Here is a 12,178-nt window from a genome sequence, read left to right on the forward strand (position 1 = left end):
CTCTAAACAGCGCCCTCAAATATGGCGCCCAGTAAATACCGCCTATAGTGAAATAGAGTATAGTACAACAACAAAAAATTTGGATGAATTAAATACACGCGAAACCTGTTGTATGCTGACTTTGAGAAAGCAAGATATTTAGTGTGCTAAAATTAAAACAAAACAAAACAAAAATTGTTTTTCTTGCAGTAAACGTTAGCTTGGGGTTTGTTCTTTTACTAATTGTGTGGAACCAGTTTTCCGTGTTTTGAAACTCGTGCAATTTCCGCATAGGTTTTCGCACAAATGCTGCAACGAAAGTCATTTGTTGGTCGCGACAGACCCGACCGCTCGAAGTAGACTGTCAGGTTATAAGATTATGTCAATCGGTTTTAAATCTGAAGTGAGACTTCATTAATGGCGAACTTAACAAACTGGCGAGCTGGTTTAGGTCACATATTATTTGAACCGGAGAGCACCGACGATAAAAAAAAAAGAAGACAGACATATCACGTCCTTGCGTGTTGTTCATGCTTATGTTTATGGACGGCGTTGACTAAGTAGCAGGGTTGAAGGTTTGGCGAATTGGTTGCAGTTCATGATAAAATAAAAAGCGCGAAAAAAAGGACGAAAAAGAGAGGAAAAGTACGATAGTCAAGCGCTTACTTACAGCAACTATTTTGAGCATTGTTTTTGGCGCGCTTTCTATTTTTTTTAGTTGACTAAGTAACTAATAAAAGAAAAGTTGTCTTAGTGTTCCTATTTTGTCTGTGTAACCGCTACTAAAACAGACAGTTTTGTTTTGTTGTTTTTCATGTCATTGTTTGCCTAATTATATTTGTTATGCGTAGCCCGAGGTTGCTTTTCAAACGAAATAAAGGAAAAAAAAAGGAATACTCAATCTCTTCTTTCTGCAATCGAAGCCATAAAGATGGAGCTAAAAACTGAAATCGCAAATCTGAAGGAGAATACAAATTTTCGTTCCAAATTGGTTGGTGAATTTATGATCGCCCTGAAGGAAAAAAATTGCTTTTAAGCCACAATTATGCCAGCTGAACGTTTCAAATGAGCAGCTGTGCAAAAAGAATAAAGACTTTGCGCAACAGCTCAGAAGATTTGATGAGCCGAATTGCTTACTTGGAGTAACACAGCAGGCTAAAGAGCTTAGAAATAAAAGGCGTACCTGTCAGCAGAAACGAAAAAGTGCATGATGTAGTATAATACATGCTTGCAACACTCTCGGTTCCCCCCAAGATGCAAGACATCGACGTTTGTCCCAAGATCCCGACTTAACAGCCCGGTCAACAGCATACTGTCGTGCAGTTTACAACACTGCAAAAAAGGGACTCGGTATTTTACGCGCCAAGAAGAAGCGACTAACCACTAGAATGATCGGCCATCCCAGGACAAACGTCTCCTATATTGTAAATGAGTATCTCACTTTGTCGAACAAGATGCCCCTCAGCAAAGCAATCGAAGACCAAAAAATTAAAACCGGTTACAACTCCCTGTTACGCCGAATTAAAGCGCAGCTCTTGAGGAGGAGGAGGGAAGGGCACTGGGGGGTGGGTCAAGTGCCCTTGGGGGGTCAGGTGACCTTGTGGGGGTCACGTGATCGTGGGGTGTCACGTGACATCGGGGGGAGGGTCACGTGACGATGCCGATGCCGATGACATCATCACTGACGTTACTGATGACGTCGCTGATAACGTCTTCAGTGATGATGACGATGACGATGCGGATGCCGGTGACGTTATCGGTGACGTCACTAATGACGTCATCAGTGATGATAACAATGACGATGCGGATGCCAGTGACGTCATCAGTGACGTCACAGGTGCCGCCATTAGTGTCGATGACGTCAACGAGGGTCACGTGACCTCGAGGGGAGGGGGTCACGTGACCTGAGTAACCATCGTGACCCTCGTGAGGGTAACTCTCGTGACCCTCGTGAAAGTAAGTCTCGTGACCCTCGTGAGGGTAACTCTCATAACCCTCGTGAGAGTAACTCTCATAACCTTCGTGACCCTCGTGGGGGTAAAGGCCCGTTCACACTCTTGCGACCGAGTACGACTGAGAGAGACGAGATCTCTTACAACTTCTTAAATGTTTCTAGAATGAGGGAACACACTGACATTGTGGCGCCATCTATGCGGTGACCCTAGAACTGCATTTCACAAAAGCGAAGGTTTTGCGGGATTTCAGAGGTCAAATGTGCGTAATACACATAGAAAGGCTCGTTTATAACATTGACAAAAGTTTTTCGAGCCAAAAAAGAAAGGATATTGCGCGAGAAATAAAAAAAAAATATGCCGGACCGCCGAGTTTACACTGCTTCTCAATAGATGGCGCCAGTGTGTTCTCTGGTTTAAGAAGTTTTAAGGAACCCAGGTTTAAGAGGTCGCAAGCAGTCGCAAGAGTGTGAACGGGCCTTAAAGGCTCGTTCACACTCTTACAACCGAGTACGACCGACAGAGACAAGACCGGGTTTTAATCCTTTTGCGACTTCTTAGAACCGGTCGCGCTGCTGCGAGGCTGGTCTTAAGACGTCGTAAGAGGATTAAAAACCGGTGTGGTCTCTCTCGGTCGCACTCGGTTGCAAGAGTGTGAACGAGCCTTAACCCTTTTGAGGGCAACTAACCCTCGTAGCCCTCGTGATCCTCGTAAGGGTAACACTCGTGAGAGTAACCCTCGTAACCCTCACGAGGGTTACGAGGGTTACTCGCGCTTACGCCGACGCCGACGGGGGTGGGGGTCACGTGACGTTGGGGGGGGGGGGTGTCACGTGACTTCGGGGGGCGGGGGGTCACGTGACCTGAGGGGTGTCACGTGACTTGGGAAGTCACATGACCCTGGGGGAGGGGTCACGCGGCCTTGAGGGTCACGTGACCTTGGGATGACCTTGAGTGTCACGTGACCTTGGAGTGACCTTGGTGACGGCGCCGGCGACGCCGACGGTGACGCCACTCAGGCCGGAAACGGGCGCCTAGGAGCTGCGCTCTAAAAATTGAAGCCGTTTACAAAACCTTTTAACGCCGAATTGGAGCTCAGCTCTTGGGGAGGAGGAGGGAAGTGTACCGAGGGGAGGGTATATTCCTCCTCCCTCCTCCTCCCTCGTGATCCTACCTGCTAGTCCTGAACGAAAGGGCTCCGGTTTGAAGCCGGCCGAGGGACAAGAGATAAAGTCTTTTAAAATAATTTTTCGGAGTAATAAAAATTCGGATTCGTCCCCCCTGCTCATCCTCCCTGCTCCCCTCCTTTCTCCTCCTCTCCTCACGGGGGTCACGTGATCTCGGGGGGGGGGGGTGGCTCACGTGACCTGGGGGGGTCACGTGACCTCACGATTAGGCCGACGGCGACGCCGCTCAAGCCGTAAACGGGCACCTAAGAGCTGCGCTCTAAAAGGTAGAAGCTGCGAGTTTGTATGGACAAAAAATAGATAAGTGTATGCGCAGAAAACTGAAAACTCGAAGTAGAATAAAACATACCAGATATTGCAAAAAGTAAATAGAACACCACTGCAAAGGTTGATTTTCAGCCTTTGTTAAAATTTACAAAAGAAGAACCGATAGGTGGGATCCTACAGTTCCTAGACTTGAACCTTACTTTTACAGACGACCATTTGTGCTGGTCTTACCATCCAAGGATCAAGAGGGGAGTGCTGCAATTCGATTCTAGTCATTCCAAGGTGGCGAAGAGAGGCATGGCCGTAACCTGTCTGGAAACAGCCCTAGCTAAATCATGTCCACATGAGATGAGGTCTAGTTTTTCAATCCAATTAGAAAGTATAATGGTGGGTATCCGCACAACATTCTCGTGGAAGTGGCAGAGAGTCTCATTAAGGCACGAAACATCCGGGCAGGTATGGTAGTAAGAAACCTGAAGTAAGGCCAGTGGTTCTACCGAACATACACAATGTGAATCATAAGTTGAAGAAAGTGGCGCAGAGACATAACGTCCCGGCGGTGTCTTCAGCCCCATTGAAGTTAGGAAGGTTTTGTTCGAAGTTTATCGTGGCAAACAGAGGTGTCCACACATGTTCAAAGAAATAAAAAATAAAACAGTTTGAAAACAGTTGGCACAGTGTAGGGAGCGTGTCGTTTATCAGATAACAATGTCATGCAATGGAGTGTACATCGGCCAGACAGGCCGATGTATAAATGATAGGCTAAGAAAACACGCGCTCTCGATGAGGTCATCGCCCTCGGGCAATCTTGCCATTCATTGTGACAGATGTGGGTGTGAACCGATATTAGAAGACACAGTCATCGGGGGGGGGGGGGGGGGGGGGGGGAGAGTGGGTATAGACAGCAAACAACGAGAGATTGCCGAGGTGTACCACGTATCTCGACGTGGAAATGACGTGTGTGGAAGTGCGCCCTCGATCGCTCTGTTTGATAAAGAAGTGGCGTCCCTGGGGGCACGTTTCTGATAGTCATAGTGCATGACAGGGTGATAAGAATTGCGTCTTATTCATTCGTGGCGATTTTTTTATATGTTACTTTCCAATAAAGTTCAGTTGAGTGTCAGCGCTGTCTGTCTGCCTGCGTATCCTATTGTCGTTCGTTTTGTTCGCACTGTTTTTAATTCTTCAATATGATTTTACAATAGCCTAAACAGAAATTCCCCGCGCCTATTATAACGCTAACCCCCACTCTTATCTGCAGTGCCTAAGGCCCTGAGGGTTTTTTAAATAAATAAATAAATAAATAAATAAATAAATACCTTCAACAACCTTGATACGTCTGCAAAATGTGACTTCCTAGTGTTTTATTTGAATGCAAGAAGTCTACGAAAAAAAGATTGCATCGATATACTTCTTAAACCATTAAACGTTCAATTTAACGTTTAATGTTCACGAAGACATGGTACACATTCGAGGAGTCACTAATACAAGTCCGCCACTATGTATGCCTGCATCATAACAGGACTCAAAACCGGGGGCAGGGTGGCCATATATCAGAAATCAAAACTTTCTATGACTATTATCGATATTTGCTCGATAATGACTGCTGGCGTCAAATGTCTTGTCGCTCAACACCGTGACACATGACTTGTAGTGCTATGTCGCCACCCAACTGAAATGTTCGATAAATTACATGCCTATCTTGACTCTATGCTAGCAAGCCTCCTGTATAAGACACACCAATTGTAACATTGGGCGACGTTGCTACCGATTTGATTAAAGATACAAGCAATAAACGTCACTTTCACGACTTGATTCATCATATGGCTGCTCAAACCCTATAAACATATCAGTAAGAGTAACATCACATAGCAATACTCTTATCTATACGCCTTACAAATACTGCTCCACTGAATACCGTTCCTGGAGTAGTTTTTGCAAATGTGAGCGACCATTTTCCTTTGTTTTGCGTTTTCCACATCTCATATCTTGCCGCTGTTTATCGCAATCAAGTATTACACATTTTCTAAAGATTGATAACAAAAGTATTGAATGATTTCGCAATCTAATATCTGAAAAAAATTGGAGAAACGTTATGGCAAGTCAAAATGTCAGAGTCAAATGCCTTTTTTTTTGCAGCACTTAAAACGTGTTAAGACCTAGCATTTCTCTAAAACAATATAGAACAGGACGCGGAAAAAGTAGAAAGACATGGATGTCAAATGCCTGGTAAAACGTACAAGTAAATAAAAATAATAAAAAAACTTAAAAAAAAGAAAGATGAGCTTGTGGTAACGTTGATATATAGAATACAGCCGTATAGAAATCCATTCAGCCAGTACATTAAGAGGGCCAAATCTCAGTATCACATGAGCAAGTTCAATCATCTTCAGAATTATCCAAAGCGCAATTGGAATGCCCTGAAATATATTGGAATGCCCGATTTCGAAAAGGTACTCTTAAATTAACTGAGAATTGGTTACACAATCTTCAAAGGACGTACACAATCTTCAAAGGACATTAAAGAAAGCTATCACTGCCACGACGCCATCCACATGGAGTGAATATCTTCCGCTCGCCATGCTGGGAATGAGAGCTGCGCTTAAGATCGACCTTGGATGCAGCGCAGCAGAGCTGGTTTACGGCACCCCGCTCCGCCTACCAAGCGACATCTTCTGTGCTTCACCATCCAGCTCTCTGCCTGACTCCCTCGACTACGTGGAAAGGCTCCGTTCCCACATGGCCACCCTCCGTCCTTCGCCCACACGTCGAATTCGGCAACAAAATCTCTTTGTGAGCCCCGACCTTTCAACCACCACTCACGTCTTCGTGCGCCACGATGCTGCGCGACGCTCCCTACAACCAGCATACGACGGTCCCTACAAGGTCCTTGGAAGAGCTGAAAAGCACTTTACGCTGGCCTACCCGAACCGCAAAGACCATGTCTCAATCGACCGACTCAAGCCTGCGTACATTCTGAGCTCCGACGACACGGACAACCTCACACCACGCACTGCGAACGTGGGATGCTCTGCCACGATGGACATCACGCACCGAACTCAACCCGATCAAGCCCGTCCCCGCAACGTCCGCTTCACTCTCTTAAACACTACCAAATAGCGCGCAAACAGCGTGTTTCGCCGTTATTCCGCTAGGGGGGGAGCCCATATAGCGAACAAGCTTGCGGCACCATCTACACCGTAGAGCAACGTGCACCAACGCACGCACTGCGAACAAGGCAGGAGCCTCGCACCACGAGCGGCACACACGCGACGCAGAGCTCCGATGGAATACGCCGGCTGGAACCCAGGCTCGTCTCATCCGACATAGACATAATCTCGGACTGGCCCGTTTGTAAATAATATCTATCTGTAAATTAGGTAAATAACAAGTGTGTCAGCAAAGAATGCCTCTCGGTATGTTGACCATAAAAGTATTATCAGAATGACATTAGCAACTACATTCCTATTTCTGTGCTCCCTATACTCTCAAAGGTTGTTGAGCAACCGACAAATAGCAGGATACAGCATTTTCTAACAAAATACTTGCTCCTTTCGGCAGCTCAGTATGAATTCTAAAAAAGGAAAATCAACTTAACATGCATTATTACATATGAAAGATTATATAATATATAATATAGAATACAAGCTACTCACTCATGCAGTGCACTTGGATTTTCGGAAAGCATTCGACAGTATCAGTCATAACATCGTGCTATACAAATTGCCCCAATATGGCGTGAGGAGAAGGCTTTAAATATAACAAGAAGCTTAGTACAAAATCGGGAACAACACGTAAAAATCAATGGTGTTTGTTTTGACCAAATGACAGTTAAGTATGGAGTTTCACAGGGATCTATTTTAGGACCATTGCTTTTTATTATTTACCTGGAGGATATTTCCAATATTTCAAATTCTTCTACACTTCAACTACAACTGAACAAATAGAAAGACATGAAAATAATTATTGACAGACTTTAAATAGCTGGCTGGAGGCAAATAAGATGCAACTGAATGCAAAGAAAATCAAGGTGATGTTACTCATGGCAAAATATAAAAAAAGTTATTAGACCTCCATGTGAAAAAAAGGAATATTATACAACAAATAACAGACTGCAGATGCTTAGGTTTATGGTTCAATGCCAAGCCATATTAAAAAAAAACGAACCGAGCATACAAAAAATATTTATCAAGGGCTATTGAAGTGAGTTACAAATCAAGGAACATCTTGCCTACCTGGCTAAAAGTACAATTATATTATGCACAATTTTATCAAAAACTTTACTATTGCTTCCTAGTATGGGGCACAACTTGTGAAAGAAACTATCACTGGCTTCTTAGTTTACTGAAACGTATAATACGAAATGTAGCAAACGCAAACTATGATGCCAATGCCGAACAACTACTCGAAAGCTTTAACATTTTACGCTCACTAGGCTATACAACTTTAATTATGAACAGTTAATTCATACAAAGGGTTTAAATTGCTTTGACGTTACTCCTTCAAATGCATCGAAATATAACCTAAGGTTCTCGACAGCATATAATCTACAACAAGTAAGACCAAACTGATGTAAGCAAACGGTAAACTTTCAAGTAACCCATTTACTACTCGAGTTAAACCACGACGTAGCCCTTACCTACACTACGATTGTTCTTAAAAGACAACTGTTTTGTTTTTATTAAATTTAGCTGCTCATCATGTAAATCTATATTAATCTACTGCGCCATAAAATTTACTGCTCTTGTTTTTTTTACGGACTTATAGTTAAAGCGTTTTAGTATTACCGGTACGTGTTGCTGTTTTTATTGATTTTAATGCTTATTGACAAATATATTTATATGTGATTCTATTCATGTCCTTAAAACAGCCTTTTTAATGTGAAACTTTATATATGTTTTGCAATTTCTGTGCTATATTTTACTGGGTGCTTTGTTTAGAAATACTTTGTCGATGTACTTATCTGGACAGTGTTTCTCTGCATGTTATCCCACGTAAATATAGACCCTTTCAGGCAACATTTCATGGGCGCCGCCATCTTGACGTCACGTGACCCTGCCGCCATAGCCGCCCTTCAGTTTCTCGCCGTTCCTCCGCGTTGTGTGCTGCACCGGCCACTACCGGAGCTTTGTTCTCGCGTTCTTTTACGTCCCGAGTTGAAATGGTGTGTTTTCTTTAGTTCTTTTCAATATTTCTGGCTTTCATTTAATCATTTGATATCTATATTTCAACATAGCTCTTTTATTTTCTTATTTATGAAATGGAATCGGACAGCAAATGGATCGATGATACAAGATTATGGCTTCAGAGACCATGTAAGTTCATCCCATTCCAACGTTTTTCTTGCTAATAAAGGGCAGTCGACACCATTGCGATATATGCAAATTTCAACCGACGCATGGGATATCCAGTGGTGCTTCTCGCTGCATGTGCGCGCTCGTTTCCGTAAAGCCGACCCGCATGTGCGACGAGACGAGCGACGGCGACAACGACGAGAGTCAGCGACGAAGATTTCTCACTGTCGCCTGTTACATCGCTCGGTTTTTTGGGTTTCTAGAAAACCTCGCTCACCGTCTTTTTCGCTTGCTCCCGTCGCTTCGATGCGGTTTGCCTCGTCGCTGGACTGCCCGAGTGACAGCGAAGCGGGTCACCGTCGCTTGTCTTGTTGCTCGCCGAATCGCTTGCACGCGATTTATACTTAATATCGAGGCGCCAATGGTTCAATGGTGTGTGCATGGAAATTAATTGAGCATAAACCGCATGTAACCGATTTGGAGAGCGACCAGATAAGCGACGGCGACCCGCTTCGCTGTCACTCAGTCAGTCGCGCGACGAGGCAAAGCGCATGGAAGCGACGGAGCAACGACCAAGACAGTGAGCGACGTTTTCTAGAAATCCCAAAACTGAACGATGCGACGGGCGACAGTGAAAAATCTCCGTCGCTCGTCTCATCGCGCGCTAAATCGCTTACATGCGGGTCGGCTTTACGGAAACGAGCGCGCATATGCACGAGAAGCAAGACTGTGATAGCCTTACTGCGTCAGTTGCAATTTTAAATATGTCGCAATAGCGTTGAGTGCCCTTTATTAGCGACAAAACCGTAAGAATGGGATGAACTTACATGGTCATTGAAGCCTCATAATCTTGTATCGTCGACCCATTCACTGTCCGATTCCATTCCATAAATAAGAAAATACAAGAGCTATGTCGAAATATAAATATCAAATGATTAAATAAAAGTCCTCAATATCGAAAAGACCTGAAGACAATACAAGATTTCAACGCGCAACGTAAAAGAACACGAAAACGAAGCTCCGGTAGTGGCCTGTGCAGCACACAACGCGGAGCAACGGCGAGCAACTGAAGGTCGGCTATGGCGGCCCGGAAAGCGCGCGAAGGGCGCGCCGACTGGTGGCAGTTTGAGCAACTGACTCGCTGAAAGCGTCTATAGTCCCTGTGTATTCTATTTTTTTTTTTTTTTTTGCTTCTGTTGCCGATAAGTGATGTATTGCTTTTGTCAATGATGTCTGCGTACAGAATGTCTTTACTCAGTTTTTTTTTTTGTTGCTTTACACGTGCTGCTGGAGCTTGCCCTGATGTAGGTCATTGGCACCCGTCAGGCCACTTTTTCTCGCCATGTTTGCCTTTGGACCCTCCAAGAGTTCTCTATCGCCGAGAAAAAAAATAGAAATGATTGATTGATTGATTGACGATTCCTAGAATTTCCATAGTAGTTCCCATGCAGCCTAATAAATAAAACGTTTCCCGTTAGAAGACAGTGAAAATGCTGTCACACGTCAACAATATTCCGCGCAGAGATTTCAGCAGCAAGATTTTATGAGCGTTTGGCGTAGCTCCCACCTTGCACACACATACAAGGATCTCAAAATCCAGACCAGAAGACAGAAAAACCGGTTGCGAGGAGCGCGTACCCGGCCGGGAGTCGTGGCGCGCTCCTGTAATCCAGCTTCTAGGAGGCCTGGTTCGGGGACGGCCCCGGTTCGGGGTTTGGGCCCCGCGTCGTGTCCGTGCCGACAGGGTGTCCGCGCTAAGCGGGGCGTCGATATGGCGGGCCCGGGGGAGCCAGGGGCGGCCAGGTCGCCTAAGGAGGAGCGCACCGGCCCAGGGCGGAAACGCAGCAGGCAGAAGCTCCCGCGTCCCGCAGTAGCGGGATCGCGCCCTGGAACGGGACACGCGGGGCTGCCCGGTCAGGGAGTCCGGACCTGGACCTTTTTGGCTGACCTTTGAGAACTTGGTACGGAATCGGTGCTTTTTTTTTTTTTTTTGTCGATGCTTTTTTTATTTTGCTTATTCTTTTTGAGGTGGATTTAAGATGGGCCTTCATATTTAATCAATCGGGAGAAGTGAAATAGGCCGTTTACAAAAGAGTAGCAAGCAACATTGGCTATCGCCGTTTTTTTTTTTTTTGGAACGAATTGTGGGATTGAATTGAAGTCTCCACCAAACGCTGAAGCTCAGAACGTTTCTAACTGGCACCACTAATTACTATAGTTAATTACAAAGGCTGAGTTAATTATCCGATTAGACGGGAGAAATGACCCCGTATGTTGTGTCTTCCTGGTCGTATAACTCACATTCTAAAAGCGCTTTAGTGTACCTTTCAAGAATTTTTAAAAATAAATCAGTTCAAATTAAAAGTAACCAGCCAGTATGTACAAAAAAACACACCTCAAGATACACCTATAAAACTAGTGCAAAATTGTTATTGTAAGGTTAAGTTATTTTATCGAAAAACAACTCTGAATACGAGGGAAGGATTAAATAGTACACTTTTGAACATAAATTGTTTTTAAAGAGACAACCTATTTAATTTTCTTTGTATAAAGAGCAGTTGGTATCGTCTGAAATATCGCATAAATTTCAAGTGTCATAAATTTTGCGGATACATAAAACTGTTCACTTGAAAAGTTCATATTTTTCAAGCTCTATTCCATGATGCAAAGCTGTCGTCGATATTTTGTTCTTCCTAATTTCTAATTATTCTTTGACACTTAGTCGAAGGATTGGTTGACTTCAATTTAACGGATAATTCAGGATGTTAGATGTTATATGTGAAGGTGCATATATACACGCCCACTTTAAATAAAAATACATATCGTAATGAAAAAAAAATTTCCTCAATTGTCTTGTGAGAACTACCTATAGTTTCTTCTAAGAGTAGCGTGCGGGATACCAGGGAACTTTGTCAAACCAAAGTATTATCGATAAGCCGAGAGGGTAAGCGGAGAGGCCAAGCTAAGCCTCATATAGGAAGTTGAGCATCTTGAATCTTCTTGTCTCTGTTTCTTTTTTTAAATACAAATATTGCATATACCGTGGAGAAGTGCAGTGCCCCCCAAATTCGACGCCGCCACGAGAAAGTCTGCCTTTGGCAGTTCCTATGCTATTCTTGGGCCTATCGACCGAACGACGTGGTGAGTTTTGACACCCCGATTACAACTCAGCCCGCGAAAGATATTCCAGCTGCTGCAGTGATCAGTCTGGCCTTGAGTAGCCGGTCATAGATTAATACTTGGGTAACCCAATGGCGGGCGGCGTCAAGTCTCCGGGAGCACTGTATATACATCGGTATAAAATATACAGTAACATAACACAAGTTCACAAGAACTTTAATTGTTGCTAGAAAGTGCCCTTAAACGGGTTGAAACCTCACAATTAGAGCACCATGAAAAAAAATAAATATATTTCATATTTTAAGGGGGGCGTGTTGCGGTTTTTGACCGTCCGCACTCTGCCACGACTTTTTCAAGAGCGGACCCTGCTCGGACCGTC

Source organism: Ixodes scapularis, unplaced genomic scaffold, assembly GCF_016920785.2.
Source record: "Ixodes scapularis isolate PalLabHiFi unplaced genomic scaffold, ASM1692078v2 PGA_scaffold0__279_contigs__length_252992795, whole genome shotgun sequence".
Classification (NCBI taxonomy): domain Eukaryota; kingdom Metazoa; phylum Arthropoda; class Arachnida; order Ixodida; family Ixodidae; genus Ixodes; species Ixodes scapularis.